This window comes from Cryptotermes secundus, unplaced genomic scaffold (assembly GCF_002891405.2).
Source record: "Cryptotermes secundus unplaced genomic scaffold, Csec_1.0 scaffold1170, whole genome shotgun sequence".
In the NCBI taxonomy this organism is placed as follows: Eukaryota; Metazoa; Arthropoda; class Insecta; order Blattodea; family Kalotermitidae; genus Cryptotermes; species Cryptotermes secundus.
This window is the reverse complement of record NW_019738365.1, coordinates 1,024,564-1,049,402: the sequence shown is the minus strand read 5'-3', so window position 1 is coordinate 1,049,402 and position 24,839 is coordinate 1,024,564. Positions and strand designations below refer to the sequence as shown.

The window sequence follows — 24,839 nt, the reverse complement described above, 5'->3', positions numbered from 1 at the left end:
GGTCTATGTACATTATAGTACAGTACATATGCCACCATGTATACTCCTAGAATGCACGCGGGACCCATTGCGTGAGGATCTCAAGGGATCCCAGAATCCTGATGGATGAAGTAGGCAACTGTAAGAGTTACCAGAGTCACTGCAGACACTCTTCGTGCCAGAAATTGCAGTTTTTATATTTCTGAAATAATATTGAAAATTGAAAAACGTAATATAAAACCGATTGAATATAAATATGTTTCCTTAATATTTGCATGACTTGGCTTCTTGCCTCTTGATAACAGATGAGACTTACATGATTGGTAATATAATGAGACAAATAACAGATATTCCGTGCCTCATATAGAATACAGGTCAGGGAGGAGAGTTCATGCTGAGACAACCTTGGCCTTTTAAATTTTATTCTTAAATATCATGAATCACGTGCCTCAGCTAGTCTGGATATCTCTGCAATTTCACTTTGGCCCCATAATTCAGCGCGGTAGTAAAGATTTCAGTTCCGATGTCTTGTTAAGACGATAATTATAAACAGAAGTGTGCCGATATATACTGGGATAGCTCAGTCGGTATAAACGAGCTACGGGATGGACTAGAGGAGTTCGTTTTCCAGCAGGGCGAGAGATGTTCTTTCCTCTATAGCCTCCAGGTTGGCTCTGGAGCCCATGAAACGTTTAAATTGGTATCGGTGACTCTTTCCCCGGGTGTAAAACGGCTGAGTTCAAGAAGGGTGGAGCTGTACCTCTACTCTCCCATACGATTTCATAGCGTGGCACTTAATTAATTAAAAACATGGCCTACTTTACCTTTTATATAGGAATGTAAAGTTACTGCATCGTGAATATTTAAATTACTGGCAGCATTTAGTCCTGTACGTAAGTAACAGGTCATTACAGCGCCGAGTACCTCGATTATGGTCTTCCGAAACGTTATACCATGCAGTTTAGTGGAGAAACGTGTTGCCTCTACGTTCAGTACGCTAAAGATGAAGACATCAGGTTCTGCAGAATCGTTGATACATGTCTACAAAAATACACGTTACATCGCGGAAGACCATAAACATTATGTGACTGGTCCATTTTGGTCATTTACAGCGGAAGGACAGGGAGAGAAGACAGACACAGTCGCTTAGGAAGTGAAGGAAGGAAGAATATCCTGTAAAAATAGTCGAGATGCAGTTGAGAGATCATTTCGGATGATTGGTTGACAAGGGATATCCCACACTAGCACGTATAAGCTTACCCAACTAGGAGTTAATAAAAGGAATAATTATCTAGGCTAGGCAAGTAAGAACCTAATCCATATTCGCGAAAGAATTTGGAAGATCGAGGAACAGGGCTTCTAAAATGCATTCATTGGTGATCTGTACGAAAAGTCCATCATGCTTTTAATATTAATTAGACAATGCTGGTTCTACATATGCTATATTAAACACAAGACATATGGATCCCACATTTATTTCATTCCTGGCTGCAGAAATGCCTGAAATTGAACTTTAAGGATCAACACCCCTAATGAGAAATTCTGCCTTTGCGCCCTATCCAGAACTAATTATATCTCGTTTGGTTTGAGGTTGGAACATGGTATATGGTGAATGCCAACAGATGATTTGAAGGAATATGTCACCTCTATCTTCAAGGTGGAAGAGTAAGCCACTCAAGAAATCTTCATGCTCGTTTTTGATTGAAATTTCGACCCTGAAGAGTTATACATTAACTACATCAGACTTGTATCTGCGCGATATTTTCGTAACATCAGGCTTAATATTATCCTTCTGTCTCTCTTTTCCATTAAGCTGGTTATTGCGGAGTTAATGCACTAGATCTGTAATGTGGAAGAGCTCCTGCTTGATCTCGGTTGGGATATCAGCTGTGCTGACTTAGACATTCTTGTGGTTTTCCTTATTCCCTCCAGACATGCCAGGATAGTACTTTGGTTATAACACTATCGTTTCCTTCCAAATCCTCTCTAATTAATCATTCATAAATTATCCTACCATTCAGTCAGGAAATTAGACGCTATAGAGTCTGCATACTGAAAGTACCGTAAAATGAATGACAAGAGAAAACTCTCTCTTACCGGTTTCAAAGCGACTGGTTTCCATGATATATCATCACCAAAATTCTGCACTTGTATCTGCCTTACCCCGTTTGTACTGTCTACTCAGTACACACGACGTCACTGTCTTAACAGTATTCAGTGCTACGAAACAAGCTCATGACAGTATTGAGGAAACCTTTCCCTCTACTCCACTTCTAGTTTTCAGCCCACTTCAGTAGGAAGCTCCATATGCAGAACTATTGTACAGTAACCGTCGCTAATCTGGATTAATTTGGCGGAGACCATCCGTATTAAGCGATAATCCTGGTTAATGAAGTAACAAATAACCCTAAAAGACAAAAGAAAAGATAGAAAACAAAAAAAAAATCGAAAATTTAATAATGTACATAGTGCCAAGTAAAATAAATAAAACATATTACTCTAGAGCCTTTTTTAAACTATAAATAAGAAAGAAACTGAACTCCAGGATCTCCTTCATCCAACTGAAGCCAAACTTGGATATTTTCTTGCATGGTTCCAGTCTCTCCAGCTGCCCTCAACACATTCTGAGAGTAAGATTTGAGGCTTTCACGGCGGTGACTATGAAGAAAGCAGTCTTCTGGGATTTGGCACCGTGTATATGTGGTGTTAACCGACGTTTCGGAGGAAAGTATCGCCTCCATCTTCAGGGTAGAAGAAAAATATAAGAAATATGCAAGCGAAGAGACCATGAGAATCGGTAGCTTGCAGATTTCTTATATTTTTCTTCTATCCTAAAGATGGAGGCGATACGTTCCTCCGAAACGTCGGTTAACACCACATATACACGGTGCCAAATCCCAGAAGCCTGCCCTCAACACATTCTGAGAGTCCTCTTGTTCTAATTCCTCTTGCTCCTAAACCCCTTGTGTCTTTAAAATACGTGCTCAACTGTGAACAGATTTGTTTATGTTTCGATCCGGACTAACTGTAGGCGGATTAGCAAGGGCTCACTGTATTTGGACAATCCCCAGAAATTGAACTATACAACAATTCTCAGGCCCTCCAATCGAGTTTATTGAAATAAGTCCAGCAGTTCCCATTTTATCCTGGGAGGATGCTGCAGACACGGCTTTTACTTCGGATGGGATGTAATTTCGTGTTCCAGTACAGATTATTGACGACTTTCCACTACTGAGTAATGGAACATTACGATAAATTGTAGACCGTCTCCTCTCCGTTTCTAATAAATTCACAATTTGTTTCTCAGCACACAACTGTACTTCACTGGAGAGAGAAGGCTCTAAATGCACACTGAAACTTGGAATGTTTTTGCCATAAGTTTACGTTGCTTGAGAACTGAGAATGTTATTGGATGGAATGACGCCCCTAATCAATTTCTTGTGTCTTATCAAGATTTTTTTCCTATAAACAAATATTCTTGTTCTTCTGATAATATTTAGTGTTGAAAACTACGCATACCTGGTAGGAATTCGATAATATTTTCGCTTTCTTTTCAGAATTACACGCTAAATATCGTGGGGCATTTGCGACTGTTATATCTGGATTTTGGGCTAGAACTTAGAAATATTACGAGGACCCAGGGAAGAACCTGCAGGAATTAGAACTGTACTGCAGATGATACAAAGCTGAATTCTCGGATGTACATCAGTGAAAGTGTAACACTTTGACTTGGAACTTCCACATGCAATTTTACAGAGGATGTAACAAAGGAAGCAAAAAATAATCAAACTATGACCTCACAAAGAATAGGAGGAACATAGTGTCATGGAAATTGGAGTTCGCTATCTCACCACGTGGTGAACAAACAACCGGTAGAAATAGGATATGTGAAAACGTAAAGAATGGAAACAACCATGGATCATCCGGGAAGCTGAAACTGGATCACACAGTTAACTTAAGTGTCAGTCCCCTTACGTGACCGGCTGGTTAGCAGCTTCGCAGAAAGCCACAGGAAACAGAAAAACTTCCGTGAACTTTCGCAAGGAAGTTTAAGAATTGGTTGTCCTGTGCGTGGTGCGATGCTCAGGACATGACTAAGCAACTTGGTCATCCTATCTTCCCAGTGTGGCTCGAGGCCTGTCTGCACAAATTGATAATAGAAGTGTGTGCATTGCAGAGCGATATCTGCCAAAAAGTTTGAAGCACAGAAGCGGTTTCTTTCCTTTCATGGATATTCTTAAAGGAATTGAACCTACAGGAATAATTTGTGTCTTAATTTCTTCCTCCTGTTAATAAGAATAACTTTTTTTCAGAAAAAAAAGTTTTATTTAATGATGTGTAAATTATATTGTCATTTGCTTTTCGACCCTGACAGAATTTAGAGTGTTTTAATGGAACCTGGCAAAGAAGGAATTCTTACAGTTGATGTACACCTTAGAATCTGGGATCCTTGATACATAAGGCCGCGACGTAATAACAGGGTAATGAAGTTTAGTCAGGTTTAGTTTAGTTCAGAAGAACCTCAATTATAATTGAAAGAAAAAAAAAGTAGAAAAGTAACGAAGTGCCTCTTAGTCTTTCTTACCCTTTCTTTGCTGCTTAGCAGACAGAATTCTCAAAATCCTATCCAATTATAGCAATTACGTATCTATCCATTGATATACCTTCAACGTTTCATTGGCAAGCCTTGGAAATAGAGAGGCAGGCATTGGCGGTTGGCGATAAGCATCAAGAATTTGCACATAACGTTACAGTCCAGTGGTGTAGGTTATATGTGTTGGCTTTTGTATTACCCACGACCAGTTTTGGAGGTCAGGCAGAAAAGGTCATGACCTGTGTCTACGCAGTAACCAAAGTGCTGTATGATCTGCACATGTGTGTGGTTACAGCGACGCATGGTTGTCCCGAGTTGTCTGCCAGTCCAGGATTTCGGTGTTTCAATCTTAGAAAAGCCACATGAGACGCAGTTCCACGTCCCTGATCACGTAACGTTCTGTTGCGACTGAACTGGTTTTGTTTCATTTGGAATTTGTAGTAATGTATTTAAGCCAGATCATACACGTCACAGTTGCCGGAAGTGGTTAAATGATAATGTTCCTTTCATCCGAATGTAGTGAGAAGTCTGATTAGCTGTAGAGTGTTCCTGCAATTTACTGTAGTTATCATAAGCAGTGACCGGTTTCAAATCGCTGTTGAGTATGACATATATGAAGTTCAAGTTTTATGAGATATGCTGTACATTAAGCCGATCTTATTACAGGCTTCGTTTTGAAACGTAATCTACAATTGCTTCCAAGATCAGCTGTTTTTTAATTCTTTAAGAATATTGTGCTAAAATTTATACAGATCAAACTGATTGTCGCTTTTTTTTTTATTATGGGAACAGTCAGTCTTTCAAGAGATGTGACAACCTTGTGGAACTATGTTGTGTGTTACGGAATTTTCTTTCACTTTTAGGTCACACTTTTGCGGGTTACAATCTGTTTCGTAGCATATGTGTATTTTCTCAGGGTTACGTCACAACCAAAAATGTTATGCGCTGTGTATGGTCATCTTTATGGGGGTTCTGCATCGGGGTTTTCTCCATCCGCGGTGCAGCTAGATTAGCCAGGGCTACTAAGCCTTTAAAAATAGTACCGCAAAGCCATAACCGGACAGAAGACTTCCTTAAGCTGATGTTGTTGATGGTATATGATTGACTTATGAATATGATGACAATGAAATAATTTCTTGCTCCCGTTTATTTGTAGCATCGGTTAAATTTTTCTTCAAAAGAGGTTTGTGTTTGAAGTAACTGTTAGAATCTATAAAGCCTTAAATGTTCTGGTTACTGTTATCCACTTGCAGAAAACTGAAGTTTTTGCATCGTATTTGCACGTCCTAGTTCCAAGGACGGACACAATAAGACATATCGGAGGAATCTGTAGAAATGGATCCAGTCTCGGTTACCGACAAGAAATAGACCACTACATGGATCCAGTTTGTCGATATCTGATGTGTATGGAATTGTCATATGAATCGCTTTCTTGCGTCTATAAAATGTTAACACACAACACTGGATTGCACACGTTGCCAACTTAACGGAATACATTGACTAGAATCGGCGTTTTGATGGTGGTGGTTGGAAGATAAATTAGATAGATCATCATCATATTTCTTCTTCCAGCAATATGATTAAGTGCCAAAAGATATTCCAGTCTTCAGAAGTTTTATAACTGGCCTTTCCGTATTCTTCCGGGACTTTCTATATCTCGCTCTTCTTTTTGAGGTTTCATGTTAATAGTAAATTTGGTAGTTTATCCTTCACTCATTTTACGTGCCGTTTCCAATTCGATTGATATATATTTACTACTGCTATCATTTTCTCAGTTTACAGTGAATCTCTCATTTCTTCATTTGTTTTTATATGTCGTAAAATTACTCCTAGTAATGACCTAAGAAATCTTCATTCGTAAAGCGTCTGTTCTTTTCCTTTCGTTCTTACTCTTAACCCACTTTTTGTTCCCGAACATAAACTTGTCCTAGATGTTATATTGTGTACTTGTAATGAAAGTCTCGTTTTAGTTGGTTTAAGAAAAGTTTCTTCATTACTTCATTTACTTAATTGGGGCATGCACACACCTATATGCAGTTTTCCTTCTATATACAGAATTTCCGGATAAAAGATATCCAACATAAAGTAATTATATCTCAGAAAGCATTTATTATACAAATTTATTGGTTACACCATTACAAAGGGAAGCTATCAAAGTTTTTTCTTAGTATATAACTTTCTGATTAAATTTCAATGTGGGCTCCCTTGGGGGCACGACAAATATCCAGACGTTATTCGCCCTCATCCCAAGTTGCTTAAGCATGTTTGGTGCTACCGTAGCATTCCTTATGCGGGCTTCCAAGTGTTGCAGGTCGTTGATCTTAACTTCGTTGACAATTTTCTTCGCCTAACCCCACAAGGAAAAATCGTATGGGATTAAATCTGGCGGCCCAGGAGGCCAAGCGATTGGTCCACCTCTGCCGATGCATCTCCCAGCCATCTGTCTGTCCAGGTGATTCCTAACATTTTGACAGAAATGTGTTGGCGTCCCATCTTCTTGGAGGGTAGTTAGAAATGGTAATTGGGCCAGCGCATACAGCTCCAGCATGTCCAAATAAGAACATCCGGTCACAGTCTTTTCCGAAAAGAAAAACGGTATAATCAACTTGTGCATTAAGCCGACCCACACGTTCACTTTGGGGCTGCCTCTCGCCAGCTGACATGTGACATGCGGAGTTTGACGGCAGCAAATCCTTCAGTTTTACCTGTTTACAACTCGATTGACATGGAACGTCGCCTGGAGGAGGAAATCTGGTGACGCGTCAATGCTTCCTGGCATGTCCACAGCGAAGTTTATGCGTGCTACTTGATCACTCAGTTTTAGCGCATGAATCATTTGAATCTTGTACGCTCTTAGGCGGAACTTCTTGTGTAGCACATCATGCACTGTTGAACGTGGAATCTGTTGAACTTATACATCCGTGATACGACAATTTTCACATTTTATGTACATACAAAATTAACATTGAGTTGAGGTTACACCAAGCTCCTTAATGCCAACTTAAAAACATTTTGTACAGTTGTTTTACGCATTTTGCACGAGTTTCAATATTTTATTTCTAAATAAATTTAAGCGTGGCCCTCTCTCATTTGTCTTTTATGATTCTGGTTCTCATGTCCCTAAAAATGTCCGCCTCATTGCTTTATAGACCCTTCAATTAGGCAGAGGACAAGGGGAAATGTCTCGAGGCGTACAAATGTCTGGTCACGCTACGACCTTTAAAATGAAAAACAAGTTGGTAAGTACTATTCTACATAAGAATTAAGGCCTTAAACAGGGAATAACAAATGGTTTTTGACATCCACATGTCCGGTATTATTTGTAAGGAGGAGTGGTCGTCCTTTTGCATATCTGAATTTTCAGTGTCTGCAGTGGATGTATGGTATAGTGTATGTATGTAGTTATTTCATTAGAACGACTAGTTTCGTTTTGCTGGCTTCAGTTGCAGGAATAAGTACATGAATTAATTCGTTCTCTGGATGACGTGCCTCTCAAAATGATTGATTACTGTGACATCTGATGTGGGCTAGATGATACTTAGTGTCGAATCATGGACTGCGTTGAGATTATGAATTAGTAGACTGGGTCAGATGAAAGGGCAGTCAATACTAGGTTCCTTTTGAGACACTAGCAAAGTCTGATTATCAGAGATGGTATTAATGGCGGGAGAATAGGAAATTTAAATCTCATTTGGTGTTTATTATATTAAAAAATTTTTGAAGTTTAGTTAACTGCTCTGTTTCGGTCAGAAATGTGCTATTGCTCTTGAAACATGTCTCTCTTTTGTCTCCAGCATTATTCATAATAATAGGACCCTACTGACTTAGTTTGAGAAACATTTTCATAATATTTATGTAGTATCTTCATTTATAGTTATAGAACGATGTTACTAGTAACTCATTCTGTTTAGCGTCGATTTGCTGCGTAGTCAGATAGTGAGAAACGAACTGGGGATGATGCGGAACGAAGCGGTCTTGGTTTAATTTGTCTCGTTGTGCCTTCATTAGCTTGAGAAAGATGCGCGTTGAGATGAAAAATTATAAATTATTCAGCACATTGTGAAATACAATTCGAATTAGAGTTTGTTAGAATATTCTGGATGCCCGTACCTATGACACTCAAGATTTCGTTCAGTCTAAGATATTCTCATTGTTTCCTTTCCCTTTTTCTTATGAATTTCATAATTCACTTCCTTCCCACTGAATAGAAATGGTGTTTCCTGTTAGGTCTATCCAGGCGAGATATTGTCCCTACCAGAAGATTGGAAAGAGGCAATCAGACGTCGAAGAACAAGAAATTACACAAATGTACGCACGATGCTGTCACCGGTGAAATGGGCCTAAATATAGGAATAGTGTGATAGTTACCGATAAATATATTAGTATATGTGGCAAATCTTGTTTTATGCGCACAAACTCTTAATAGAGATGTGAACATAATGAATATATAAATGTTAGAAGTGTGACATTGATGAACCATTTTGAAGATCATATCAACACATCCTTGTCTGATAACAGAATAACACCTGTACAGTGTGGAAACAAGAACTAGCCGCTGCAGCACTTTAGACATAGGGCGAGTAACCCTAACAATTTTAAATTTTAAATTTAAAATTTTGAGAAAATTTTAAAGGATTTTAAAATTATAACTAAAGAGTTTATAGTGCTACTACAGGAAAATCAAAATTGACGTGTGTAAAATAATCTACATACCAGACAGATATCAACGAGGTAGATGTTGATAATAACGAAGAAAATAACAATGTGTTTTTTAAATGTTAAATTTTAGAGTGGGTTCAGTGTGGCAGCAACGTAAGAGTATACACCTGATGATGGCCGTTAGAGGCTGAAACATGTAGTGTAGAGGAGAGCAAGATCAGAGACATATAATATATATTGTTTGCACTTGAGACGGAGTTTGTATCATTTATCGTGTAGAGTGCAACAGGATGCTTAAATATAATATTATTATCCTTGTCTGAGTTCGGAATATATCTGAGCGTTCTGCCCGGAGCAGACACTAATGTTCGACTGAATATGAAGTCATGTCAGTCAGTTATCTTGCCTTGTAGTGCCCTGGTCATTAGCAAGCCGGCTTTATTAAGCAGAACAAACAAGATTAACGTTTTATGAGTAAATGGTCTGTTTTGAACATTCTTTGATCCCTAAGGTGCATGATGCGAGGGTGAATAAGAGGGTAGCGATTATTGATTGACTTAATTTAAGCCGAAGTATTAAACACGTAAAAAGAATACTTATCATTTTCATTGGGTGATCGCTATAAATTAAACAGAAATTTCTTCCATGCTTCACACGTTTACAAGCTTTATTCCAGAAGTAAATTCCATAAAGATTGTTTACTTTTCTGTGTACTGTCTTCGTCTTTTTGTGTTTTCCATCTATGTGCCGATGTTCTGGAATATTTTTGGAACTCTTCGGCACTGGAAAGCTTTCCATACCAACAATGTTCTGGCCTCAGCATAGACATTGATTCGTAGTTAGATCTGTACGGGTATATCGTCCCTTAAATTGAATTCCTCGTCACTGACAGCAGCTAGAGTTCAGACGGAGCCAAATGAGGTGAAGGGAGGCTGTTACATTTTAAATCCTTTTCAGTGAAAAAGAAATTACTTAGTAATAGACGCAGTTTTAGAAAGAGGTCCGTTTCTCATCAGTACAGTTGACAGACGGCCAGGGCTGGTTGAATCTTTGTCCAGAAGCAGCTGAAATATGTGTGAAAGATTCGCAAAATACTCACCCGTCCAAGGAGAATGAGGATCATAATATCAGAATTAATTCGTATTGAGACCATGAAAGAAGGAGGCAAAAATAAAGTTTCTCGTGTGCTTAATTAATTAACAGTATACCATACAGATATGTGGGGTAGTATAGCTCCATCATTCTTAACCTTGGCACTAGATAGAAGTTAGTGGTCAACTTCACGTCCCGGCAGCATTGCTCCCGGTACCCATTTGATACGAGGCTGGGGGCTCTAGTACTTGTCTGGAAGTTTATGAGAAGAGAAAAAATCTTGCCTCTGCTGGGATTCGAACTCCGCCGGTCTAGCCTGTAGCCCATCGATATATCGCCTGAGTCATCCAGACAGAAAAAAAGATAATAAAAAATCGGAACTTAATGAAGTAATCTATCTTCAACTTAAAATTTTAGAATATTGTGGAGTAAATATTAGAAATTGCAGTATTTTTTTATGATTATTCACGATTTACTTAATAATATTTTATTTTAGGGTGAAATGTGTTTTCAGAGTGGTTATGAAACTTAGATTTAATTTTAAGTGTATTCGGATGCTATCATGATGCAGTTTATGATATTACGAATATTTTCATTGGAGAAACCTGGACAAACGCGAAACTGAGCAAAGCTGACCTGAAGAATGTACTGTAAAATCAATAGATTACAAAGCGTGGGAGCTAGCCCACACATGACACAGTTCTCTGAATGTTTTGTTATCTTTTGTACAGTAAGAATTTTAGGAAACATAAGTGTTTAATAGCATCGTCAGTCAAAGTGAAACGAAAGAAACAAAATAAGAGGCGTTAGGCAAGAGACCGTAAATGTTTGAATTCCAGGAAAAGCGCCCGTGCCATATGGTGCCTTGCGGACGCTTTTCAGCAAGGAACCTGTCACGTGCTCTATTCAAATTAGAGGCAGCTGATACCGTTGCCAGAATTATCATTCAGTTTTGACATGTCGCATTGTTCTGTCACATTTGCTTGCCACGACTACGCCTATATTTTGTAAAGGGGAGCCAATCGAATTTGAGGGTGAACAGCTACAGAACTTGTAATTACCGCAGCCTTCCTTAACCTCACTGCAGTTATGTTTTGATTCGAACCTCGACATCGTATGTCATGAAGTTTTCGTAACTTTGTTGTCTCTCAGAGTGAATTCCAGGATAACAGATAACAGGTCTTGTATCTTTCGTAGAGTTCAGTATTTTTAAACAATTCCTAATGCTCAGCTTGCCCGTCACAGTAGCCGAGCTGTCTAGGGCATGAACCTTCTTAGCTCGCTTGGACCCTGGGATCATGTGTTCAGATCCCACTCAAGGCATGTATATGTTTGGTGTGTGTAAATATTTCTATAACGAGAAAGGCTGCTGTAACTGATAGATGGAACATTGTGTACTTGGCAATACATATGTAATTGATATGACAACTGTTGTGATAGTGGTTTCAAAAAAGTGTTTGGTGCCTCTGAAGATGATCCAAATGGATCGAAACATGTAAGGCTAGTGAATCATAAAGTGAGAAAACTGACATAGTCACATTGGACGGACTTGTCTTTTATAAGTGTGTGTATGCGTTTATTCTTGTTTGAATTGTCTTGTGTTTAGGTAGCGGCCTTGCTACGGGATGATCACTCGTCCAATGCATCCTACCGGCCGTGAAAAATTATTACGGAACTCTAAATAAGAGGCTTGGGCCCTGAAAGGGCTGGAAGAACCATTGAAAAAATTAGCTTGACTTCCATCATCATCATCATCATCATCATCATCATGCGTTCTTTCCACGAAGTGCATGATGGGAAAGCTTGCCTGTTCGTCCGTCTGTGTGTATCTTCTCTGCAATTTGGCAATACAGCCGTTTGTTGGCCCTTAGCCGCTTTCGGTTTCTTAATCCTATACACAGTTGTTATGACACCTGTAACGGGGGATCAGCCCGTCGCAAGGCCACTACCTACACACAGAACAACACAAACAGAATAAACGCATGCAGACACCCATGTCTCGAGTGGGATTTGAACACACGATTCCAGTGTTCGAGCGGGGGAAGACTGTTCATACCTATAGACCGCACGGCCACTGTGACCGGCCTTTCTTCTGTTATGTTTGTTATATGTTGTATAAACTTAGATCCGGTAAGTGCGTAGTCGTAACGTAGGTGGGTTTTATGGTTACATAAATAACAGCTTTTAAATTGTTGAAGATAGACGCGGATGTGAACGAAAATGTGCAGGAGAATGAGCCCCTCAAGGGAAGACATATAGTACTGATGGTAGCGTTGTTATGTAATCATATATCCTTGTTACTTAATTGATTTGCTCTTGGCGAGAATCAATTACCTCACGTTCTAATCAAAACTGAATTCTGAGCACTTCGCTTTCTGCGCAACACAGTTGTCTCTTTCCCAGATTTTTATCCTGGGTCTGCAGTGCTACAACATGGCGACTGAACTGTTCACGCTCCTATCTTCAGAATCTTACCAACCAACAGCCTCTTACGTAGTTCAGGCCCATGTCGTGTTCTTCGAGGCCAATAATTGTCCTAAGAGACGAGTAAATAAATATACTCCAACTAATGGAATACACACACTTGGCATTGTTTCTTTGAGACATTCATGCCTCTTTTGCTTTCTTCAGGTATTGTAAATCCAAACATATTTATATAGAACCAGACACATGGTGCGCCGGTCACAGTGGCCGCGCGGTCTAAAGCGTGAACTGTCTTTGCTCGCTCGAACACTGGGATCGTGGGTTCGATTCCTACTCAAGGCATAGATGTCTGTTTGCGTTTGTTCTGTTTGTGTGCTGTCCTGTGTGCAGGTATCGACCTTGCGAAGGGCTGATCCCCCGCCCAAGAAGTCCTACCGACTGTGTAAAAGATCAATTTACTGGGAAGGCAGCCAGGGTTCTACAAAGGGCTGTAGAGCCATAGATGGATGGATAGACATTGTGCGAAAGCTAAACATACAACAGATATCGTTGTGTACGGCAGATGCTTTATCTTTATGTATATAGTTTAATGTTAAACCATGTTGTAACATATTTAAAATAATATTTCATAGTTGGAATACATCTTTTTATAAAGAAAAGTGTCTAATATATAAATACAAACCGCTTCGTCCAATGTGACATGTAAGTTTTACTACGTTAAAACTTATCTCTCTTACATGTTTCGGTCCTTACAGTGAAAACAGCACAGCAAGCCACGAACAAACCCTGGACGACATCAAGAACCTCCTCATCAAGATAGACAGGCGGCACAAAATCTGCTCCATACAAGAAGGACGATAGGAGTACGGACACGAACCTACGTGGTTTAAAAAAAAATAATAACTATTGACAATAAAGGTTTTTTTAAATAACATCTAGAAACTTTTGATAAACTACAACACCAGGAAGCTGCTGTGATTGTGAAACGTTCGACTTTATGCGTACTGTGCATTATAGGATATAAGTGTATGTATTTTAAATCAAAACACCTATTGTGATGGTAGTTTCCAGTTTGTAATGATGTTCCCCCTGAAGATGGCCCGCAAGGCCCGAAACATATAAGGGGGATAAGTTTTAACGAAGTGAAACTTACATGTCACATTGGACGGCGTGGTTTGTATTTATGATTGTTACTGTGACGGACCAGAATGAAACAAATCAAATTAAAATTGTCTAAAGTAAGTGCTTCGCGTGAAGATGGCAGTCTATTAAGCGAGCAGAATTGAAACGAAAATTGACTAGACACTGGCTTTTGGGGTCACTTCGCAGTGCCGTCTGTTCATGTTAACCATTTATTTCTTCTTGAATTTTCGGCGGTGTTTGTTACTATAATTTGGTACTGAAACTCACTCCAAGTTGAAGGCAGTGGGTTTATGGCAAATTAAAACGATCCGTAAATTAAGTATATATTGCATTTTATTGTGGCAGTTGAACCTAGTTTTAGGCTTAGAGAAATGTGTAAATATGTAGTTTTGAGCTGTTTGATTCATGCAGAGGCAAACATACCGAGCTGATTGTAAAATGTCCGAAGACAACACTCTGTCCATTCACAGAGCCGAAGTTCATGTTAATGAAATTTGCGGAAAATTTCTTTGAAGGCTTCAGCAGTAAGTACTTCAATGAAAGGAAGGAAATAGAGAGTCTGTACTGCACAGTCTTAATAGGAAGAACATATTCTGCCTGATTAAGGATGGGAATTAATACCAAGGCGAAACAAAGGCGATGTGATTATGAGACACTTGTGGGAGGAAGTGACTACTGATGTCACACGGAGTGCCGTGTTGCTCTATGACGGTGAGGATGACAGTGAAAAATGAGGTGATTACGCTAAAGATAAAAGATGATTATAATACAATAATAACATAATGAAACATTTACCATTATGACAGTAACGACAAAGAGGACAAGTATTAACGTAAGACGAAGTACGTCTATACAAATGTTCAGAAAATAAATTTTGTTGGGAACTACTAACCACTGGAATCTTTTTAAAAACCACGACAAACTTTGTCAATGAATTTTAAGTGTATGAAGATATTAAACGATGTTATGGTTGCTACTTGAACGTCAGATAACCTCCACATGGCAGTTGCAAAATGAAAATTAAAGAAGACATGTTTGTAAAGACCTAAATTGAATGTTTAATGAGAGCTTTGAAAACATTTATCGTATGAATTCAGCTGTTGCAATGGATGGGGCCAGCTTTTTCCAGTTTTAAAAATATCAAAAGGCAACAGTAATTTCCCATTCCTCTTCTTTTTTTCTCTGTAGGCATATAGCCAACATCACACTGCAATTTGCTTCCAGCCAACCACCCACTCACACCCCTATTTCAACCCCCTACGGTATCCAGCTTCATCATTTGTCTGTGTTAACTCAACTGGGATTGACCACAAAACCTTGCGACAGCTGTGTACAGCTTTGCTAAACGGAAAACAAGGACCGTTGTGTATACGAGAGGCGATGAGAGAGGCCGAGCTTTGTCATAGACAGTGAGAGAGGATGTGGCGACGTACTGAGTGCTTTTTACTACCGAAAAGACTAAAATGTTACACAACAGCAATGTTCTATTCATAGCAGTTAAAATCTCCACCCTCAGTCCCCGCCCCAATTTTCACAGCTTGCATTCTCTCATAGTTGATTCTTCCTATAGCACGTGACCCCCATTCACTGCCCATTAAATCAACTTGCTTCAGGGATTTATACCTATGACCTCTGTCCGTTTTGTACTGCGGTAGTTTGGTTCGTGAACCAGAGATACTATAATGTCAATCTTCACAAGAGTTAAATGGCAAATTAATATACAGGAGCTATATATATATTCACAACTGTGACATGACTTGATACAGCGGAAATAATGCCATACAGTTTGGGTTGCGAAGTAGTCCCATATAAACAATGCCTTGCACACTCGGACACGGGGTTTTCGTACTCTCCCGTATGTTCAGTTTCATTACATTTGCTCCGTTTGCCATATCTTACTCTGTACTAGGAATTATTAGCTCATTTGTGCATAAGAATAGTTATGACTATAGTTAGTCTTTACTATCTTCGCTCGCTCGGACGCTGGAATTGTGGGTTCGAATCCCACTCAATGCATTAATATGTGTGTGCATTTATTCTGTCTTTATGTTGTCTTGTGTGTAGGTAGCGGCCTTTTGACGGGCTGATCACTCGTCCAGGGAGTCCTAATGACTGTGTAAAATAAATTACGAAACTGAAGAGGAGGCCAGGGCCTATCAAAGAGCTGTAGAGCTGTTGTTGAATGAATGATTAGTATTTGGACCGAAGTAAATGACTAAATTAAATGACTCTACAGTATGAGCTAGCTATGATGTTCAACTTCTTGTATTATTAATATTACGGAACTAATTGCTGAATTATATGATATATTTTGTAAGATGAGTGAAATTCTCATGTTACTGCATGGCAGGGGGCAAGGGAGCCAGCTGTATTCAAGAAGATTGTTAAGATAATGGAAATATTCTGGACAAAACTCAGTGCACATGATCATGCAGCAGAACTAGGATTGAAGATACCGCAGTTAAATTAGACTGAACAGACAACAGATTAAATTTCTCACTCTGCTTGGTCATCGCTGTTTGCTTGCCTCACTAACTCTTCCTTCGCCATGACGGAGTCATTGCGATGTCTCGAAGTATGGGTAAACGTCTACCAGACTGCACAGCGTCACACTCTAGAAGATGGTCACCGCCTGGGGACCTCAAATCTCGTGTTTTAATATGTCTAGTATTGTAACTTCAAGCAGTAAGAGGTTTCTCCAGTTTTTCTCCTGCATAAATTATTTAAAAATTATCAAGTCAAGGAGGATGAGGTGGGAAGACCATGTAACACGAATGAGGGAGAAAAGGAATGCATGTAAGATATTGGTGGGAAAATCAGAAGGAAAAAGACCACTGGGAAGACCAAGACGTAGGTGGGTGGTCAGTGTTAAAATGAATTTTAGAGAGATAGGGTGGGATTGATGTGGCTCGGAATAGGGACTAGTGGAGGGCTCTTGTGAATACGGCAGTGAACCTTCGGGTTCCATAAAGTTCTGGGAAGTTCTTTAGTAACTGCAGAATTGGCGACTCCCCAAGAAGGACTCAGCTCCGTGAGTGAGTGAGTGAGTGAGTGAGTGAGTAAATAAGATATGTATGTAGCGGAATGGTTTAAAATACGTGTATCTCTCGCACTACTTCATATTCAACACCAATTGCTAATTCAAGATTTGTGGCTAAACCTTACGTCACCAACATGCAAAATTATTCACAGAATTTCGGTTCGAACTCTGAAATTATCAATAATATTACATATTATATTATTTGTTTCCGAGGTATCGAATAAAGATAATTAGTTTAACATGTAACGCTCGGAGCTATGACGTTTTCATGTGCTGTGCAGTAACTGTGTAGAATTTTTTTCCTTGGCACTACAGCCCCAGTGGGCCTATGCCTCGTGGCAAGGCCTCTACCTGTACACAAACACATAAAAACGCACAAAAACATCGAAGCCCTGAGTGGGATTCGAACCCACGATCCTGGCTTCCGAGCGAGCGAAAACAGTGCATGCCTTAGACCGCTCGGCTACTGTGACCGGCGTGTAGGATTTTAGTGTAAATAAATAAATAAATAAATAAATAAATTATGTTTCGCATATCACAGTGACATTTGCATAAGCCCTGTCGGAGCAAATTAAACTGATGACATTGAAGTATGTAGGAGAACTCTTCCATCCACATATAGAGCATTGCCTTGGGCTCCATAGCCACACCATTTTCATTCAGATTCATTCATTCATTCATTCATCAGTAGTCTGTCAGACGACAGGTCCACAGTCTCTTCCAAAACATTTCCTCCACTTAATGCGGTCTAGAGCTTTCTCCTTCAAATGAGAATATCCTCTTCTGTCCCCAAGGTCATCCAGCATCTTCTTACGTCTTCTTCCTCGTCTTCTGGTCGCATACATGGTATCTCTGTTCTTTGAAAGAGACTATCCAGAAAAAATGATAATGTGGTAGTTTTTCCATTTGCTTTCCACATCGCAGTACAACAGCCGTTCAAACCACTCTGGTCACGCCTGTTGCTATACGAAGAGAGACACCAAAAACCAAAAACCATTCAGATTCAATCGATGTAAATTCAATACGTAAGGGTGAACCCAGTAGCTTTCTGTGTGGCTTGTGTCGAGATCTGCAGTCATGTTATAATCTGTGGGTATTTATATGCCGTACTTTTTAGTTCGTGTGCTGGGGCGAGACTGTGTCCCTCGGCTGCTAGTGGGATTATTGTACTAGCCCAAGAAGAGAGATGGCTCTGGGGGCAGGCCGTAAAATGATAATTTGAATGGGAAATTGAAATACTTCTTCAGTACTACTTTGTCCATTACAAATCCCACATCCCTGGATCGAATTCACGATGCCACAATGTGAAGCCGGCCATTAACTGCCTGATCTATGGCACGGCGCATGCGTCGTGTTAGTAACAATCCCTTGCAGAATAATCTGCCGTGCTTCTTGTAATGAATACTTCATTTTAATAACTAGATCTAGAAAGTTCTTATATTTACACGTGAAAAAGGCTGTTCTTTCGCCCGAATCTTAAGCCAGTTCATATCACTAATCGTCTGTTACCTTGATATTGAATTAAATATTATTTTTCCATTACCGTCTTTGCCTAGGAAGAGGCTTCTCACAGAAGTTCTCTGCAAATTTCTAGATATATACCTGGACTACTATAACCTGGGAAACGAAATTTTCATAAGAGCAGTTTACTAGAACTGGATGTGGTGGTCCCGTTTGCACAACGTAATATAAAATTCATATAATTTTTTTATATGTTTCAGTCTAACTGACTATCATCAGGCTGATATTACATTCATTTTTCCAGCCTAAATCTTGTGCCAATAAACAGACCAATCTTTACTTTTGAAAACCTAGGTGTTATTAATTGTGTAATTTTGTGGTGTTTTTTGTTGCATATTAGATTTGTCAATAAGTTAAAATAATTGGGGTTAAAATTAAACTGTGTATTGCTTGGCTAATATTTCGTGGTTAATAACGTTGCCGTTGTGACTTGTTGCTTTCATTCCAGTAATATCATTGAAGGTTGAATGTGGTGTGTAAAACTGTAGGCCGGTGATGGTGATATGACTTAACAGTGGATGTGTCAATGTTTATATCTAGGTTTTTATGTCATTCCTCGAGCATCATGTGCCATGTTTTTCTGGAATACTTTTTCTAAGTTTTAGATGCTAATTTTGTAGAAGACTTTGGTCTTGTTGTAGTTCTTGCAGGCAACGTTGTAATGTTCTGTAGCAGTTCTTGCAGGCAACGTTGTAATGTTCTGTAGCAGTTCTTGCAGGCAAAGTTGTAATGTTCTGTAGCACACGTATCTCTTCTTGGTTCCATCTCATTTATGGCAGGAGGGTATGTTTCTGTTGTTTACCTCCAACACTAGTTATGCTGTTAACATCCAGATATCGTCTACGTATGTGTGGCCCGTGTATGGATGATTACATGTTCTAACCTTGTTTGCGAGAGGTGATAGTGCAGAGGTCTGTGTGTAATAGAGGTTGCCTTCGGATTGCGTGCGTGTTTGTGTGTGTGTTTGTCTGTAGGGGGAGTTGTGGAATGTTCTGCTGCTCTCTTGTTGGTGTGGTTGTAATGTGGATTGGAGGGAATAAATTTATGGTTTGATGCTGCTGTCTGTTTGTATTGTGGTTATATACATCATTGAATGTGGGATTGATATTGTCTACGGGTAGTTCATAAATATGTGTCGTTTGCCTGTAAGAGCAGTAGATGTGGTATTTTTTTAGAATGTTTAGAAACATGTCCGTTTTGGCTATTTTAATTATTTGCTTAGTGTTTTGTATAATTCCGTAGCGGTGTTAGGGATTTTGGATGTTCTGGACGGGACTTTCTTATCGCGTGTCGTTTGTGTTTCCAGTGATTCCCTGTAGGAACGACCATGCAGTCTATCGTGTATATTGGGTGAAACTATGGCATTTATGTTTGTATATGCCACTATTTTCATTTTTTTTTTTTTTTGTTTTTGTTGTAATGTTTACGTATGATGTTGGATATTCTAAAGGATATTCGTGTTTGCTCGGCTTCCTGCCCGAAATATGTGAACGAGGTCCCCTCTTCTGGTTATGACTGTCTAGCTCTGCGTTTCAGTGGTATCTTGGGCTTCTGTTTTTATATACTTTATGTTCTAAGAATTTATCTGTGTCTTGGTGATTTTGTAACTGTTTCCGTGTTCCAGGATGCTCATTCATGGGATAAATGTTTATTCTCTTAATCATATAATTTACGGCTGCAATTTTGTGTTGTATTTGGTGACACAGCTATTAATTCCTACATTTTTAAGTGTAAATAAATATCGGTGAATGTGTAAAAGCAAAAATGAAGTGAGAAACTGAAGCAAAATCAGCATCATTATGGAAAATTCTGCCGAAACATAAAAAAGTATGTAATTTGGTTAATGTGTACAACGCTGTGTCGCTGTAACTGCCACACAACACAAGCATGACGCTTCGATAAAATCTTCCGTGCCTACTAGGATGTTAATAAAATTAATTAAAATTTTCATTACATAACATTATTCATTTTTACGTACTTCACTTTTTTAATTGGAGTATGGGTGGACTGTGGGGGGGGGCAAGCATGTGCCTCGTGGGGAAGAAAGGGACTCTTGCCCCTCCGGGAATTGAACTGTCACGCATTGTATGCTCTGTAAGGCACGTCACACAGAAATTCAGTTCCTTCTTTTTGTTAGAAGCTTACAAGAGCAATAAGGTGAGAGTCTTCATGAACCACTGAAGGCTATATTTTGACCTAAATTACGGGCCTTCTGAGTGAATGGCCGTGCAAGGAATTTGGGAGGGTCCTAAATGCTTTTTTGGATGAGAACGATATATTCACAGATCAAGGGCACTATTTTTTTATTGCTAGGGGGCTGGAACTAAGTCCCTTGTACTGCGGCCACTTTTGGCCTATTGTACCAGCCCCAGATGATAGGTGAGGCTGATTATGGAGCAATTTGTGGAATGAAGATTGGCAGGGGAAACCGAAGTACACGGGGAAAACCTGCCCCAGCGCCACTTTGTCCACCACAAATCCCACTTGACCAGACCCGGGATCGAACCCGGGCCGCCACGGTGGGAAGCCAACGACTAACCGCTTGAGTTATTGCGCGGCCCTATATATTCACCGATCTAGGGCACCAACATTGATGTATGAGAGTATTTGTATAGAGATAGGTAGGCCGCACACCGGCATGCGTCAAGATACAATATCTGCGACATGACGCAAAGAAAAGAGCACAGTTGAAACGAATCAGATTATGAAAACCGTCGCATACTGGTCTGAGTCATGATGCTGACATCAGCTTCACGCTGACGAATCAGGAATGAAACAAGACTGCTTCTTTTGTTCCATGTCTTGATGCTTGTCTTGACGCAGTTGGTGTGCGGCCTCCCTTAATGTGCAGAGTTATTGCAGAGGGAGAGATGTTTACGCTTGAATTGCTCAAGCGCGCTAATGGGACTTGTGTTTCAGCACAAGTATAGCCTCTTTGGCTATAGAGGCAAACGGCTACTTGCTGTTCATGAGATAGGTCTGGCTGCAGCCGCGACAATTACAGGCGAGTTCTCTGTCTAACATTAGAAAGCAAAATTGAAAGTGGGGCGAAGGGTGAATGCCTAGACTTGTTGAAATGCTATTAAGTTTAGCGTAGGGGTTATTAACCTCACACTTCACGTCAATAGGATTTTGGCCCAAATTTTCCGTATGATAATGTTACAACAGTCCGGTGAATTAATGTTATCATGTTCGTGGCGGGGTAATTTCCAGCACGAAGCAGTCACAGCTAGGCTGCGTAGGCAAGGTCGTCAAGGGTGAGTGAGAAAGAGAGAGTAAGAGGTGATTTTGATTGTAAAGGGTGCCGTAACAGGAAGCGTCGGGACGCTATTCGGACATGAGAAGTCACCATTAAAGACCTGGAACGCACGGCATTCTGAGGCCGCCCATACACTGCTCCGACTATGCTGATAACACACAGTGGCGAATGCGTCAGTGATGAGTGAAGTTTGAGGGTGTCTGGCTTGCGGCAATGCATGAAGGCTTGGCCTTCTTCCTGGAAAGGACAGGGACACATCGAGGTGTCTCATTCCAACTATGTATTCCAGCCCCCTTAAATTCAAAACCTTGTTAGATGTTAACTTCATATACCGTGTTAGATTAAAATTATAATCTTCTATCATAAATATATAACATGAAGAAAATATCGAATTTCGGACGAAAGAATAACAAGTTATTTTAACACGAAATGTTACGGTCTTTTCTTTGTGTAGTTGACTCTTAGGGCGGCCGCACACCAACTGCGTCAAGACAAGTACCAAGACATGAGACAAAAGACGCAGTCTTGTTTCATTCGTGATTCGTCAGCTTGAAGCTGACGTCAGCATCATGACTCAGACCGGTGTGCGGCGGTTTTCATATTCTCGTTCGTTTCAACTGTGCTCATTTCTTTGCGTAATGTCACAGATATCGTGTCATGACTGTTACATGTCTTGACGCGTGCCGGTGTGCGGCCTACCTTAGGTTCTCAAACAAGACTGTTCCATGGAGTAAACCAATTTCGTTCCTTTCCGGTCTTTCTGTGTCCTTTATTTGCTCCCCTTTTCACTGTTTTCTTCCTTCCATTATTTATCTCGTTTTTATTTATTTATGTTTAATGAAATTAATTTAAAACAAATTTTACAACAGACACTTTGAGGCTCAGTTTTGTTCAGGATTTGTGTACCGCACAATACAATATATTCATCGGAACATGGAAACAAAATTATTTGTCCTACGTTAAGAGAAATTCATGCAGTTTCTGTTGATATGCTTTCTGGACTCAAAATGAAAATGGATTGAAAACGTCATGTGTTCTGTAAAATGACTGATGATCTGTTCTCCAGTTATAATTAAATTACGAGTAATGTAGCAGTACCAAGTTTTAAAGATATTTATTTTGTTATCTGTTAAGAAAACAAACACAAGATCGACGGTTTGAGACGCTCAAGTTGCTGTTAGCATTTAGTGAGATTGTGTAAATAAACTTTGTGCACCGAGTAGGTCATTTTGATAGTAAGTTCTTTCTTTCTAGTGTTCCGGGAAATTTATCTTATCCGAGCTACCTGATGACCTATCGTGGATTCCAGTAAGAAAACAGTAGTGTTTGGCATAGCGAATGTACAGGCACAGAAAATACACACATAATAATATTCAGAAATTAAATTACGGAGCTATAGTCTAAACACAGATTACATACTTGCATAGGCCATGTTGGTTAACACGTTACCACCAAACTCCGTGACGGTACAGTAAACGCCATGTAACCTCCCAGTGGAAACTGCCAGATATACCAACCATCGCAGAATCCGTTTGGCGGACATCCCGTAGCGTTCCGTGTGCGACAGGCCGGGACTTCGGTAATGACCGTTGACCCGAGGAAATGTCCAGTTCTGCTCGTGTGCTTGTTCTGTGCGTCTGATCCAGACATATTCATATTAACGCGGAAAATTACTCCACTGAATGGGGGATTCAGCCGTATAATAGAGAGGGAACACATGGGACGCATTTCCAAATTGCCGGTAGCTATCAAGATGAAACTGATGTTCTCTTTCCCATATTTTGCGGGAAAAGTGCCACACTACGCTTTTGTGTGCTTTTCCTATGATTGCAGAAAGGATTTAACAGCCGATGTGAATGTTTCACTCGCGTTTAGTTAGCGTTTACTTGCAAAGTCCCAAGTATTATTCGGAGATACCATTTGTGGCCCTAAGTACTTTTGTATTTAAGAATCAAAGGCATTATGTTACTGTAATAATATATTTAGATGGTGATGCATGATTCATTAAACTATTCTGCAATGTTCTTAATATCCCCCCAATTGCATGTATGAAATTTGAAGACGAAATATCATTGTCGCACTTGAAACTCGAACCAGTACCCTTCAGTCTTCGGCTACTCAGTTACTACAAACGACTTAGCATAATTGGATTATATAGCAGCTGATGAAGCAAGAAATTCTTACAATGCTTTCTGCGGAATGTGTAATAGTTATGGAGAAGTAAATAAGCACAGAAGAATTTTTATTAAATACATATTAGGAAAATAAATTACTAGGATGTAGGCGAAATTCAAGTGAATGAAGATACAATTTTGGTGCAGTATTTTATATTACACCTATGGTTCTACAGCCCTTGTGGAACTATGTCACTTTTTTCATTTTCTTAATCTATACACAGTCGGTACAATTCCTTGGACGAGGGATCAGCCCGTCGCAAGACCGCTACCTACACACAGAACAACACAAACGCAGAATAATCGCATTCAGACATCCAGGCCTCGAGTGGGATTCGAACCCAAGATCTTGGTGTCAGAGCGGGCCAAGACGGGTCATATATAGAGCGCACGGCCACTGTGATCAGCAAAGGAATACCAACAGCACGTGGTGTTCCAAAGCGGTGAGCCATCCAAGTGCTATCCACGCCCAGTGTTGCATAAATTCGGTGATCAGGCGAGAACTGGTGTTTTCAACATGGTATTGACATTGGTGTATTGTATATTTACGGCGATAACTTTTCGGATTCCATAACAATAGAATATATCTTGAACACTTGAAAGCTGACTTCATTGGGATGATCTTGTAACATGGTCTTGAATATGTAACAGACCCTTATCCCTATTTATGTTGCAATGAGTGAAATACTCGCCTGTGCTGATAGGGCAGTCGTGTAGATCAAAGAGAAAATGCGCGCATGGACAAGTAAACTATCGCAAGTTCGATTCTGGAACGTGGTTTTAGTTCGTTCGCTTTCATGATGGAATCTGTTTAGGTTACATCTTCAGATTGTTGGGTGTTTATTCCAGATAGACACCATATTCGATGTCAGATTTATTGAGAAAAAGAAACTGTCTTTTAAATTATAAAATTAATATTAACTACGAGTTTAAACCACGCAGTAGCAGTTTGAT

The 24,839-nt window shown here is 39.7% G+C and overlaps 1 protein-coding gene and 1 pseudogene across 1 annotated transcript in view; one reads left to right on the top strand and one right to left on the bottom strand.

The window, feature by feature from the left end:
• The window catches only part of LOC111870996 (hemicentin-2), a 536,304-nt gene that overhangs the window by 139,649 nt on the left and 371,816 nt on the right, over positions 1–24,839 (top strand). The window lies entirely within an intron of this gene.
• LOC111870998 lies at positions 24,301–24,419 on the bottom strand (annotated as a pseudogene).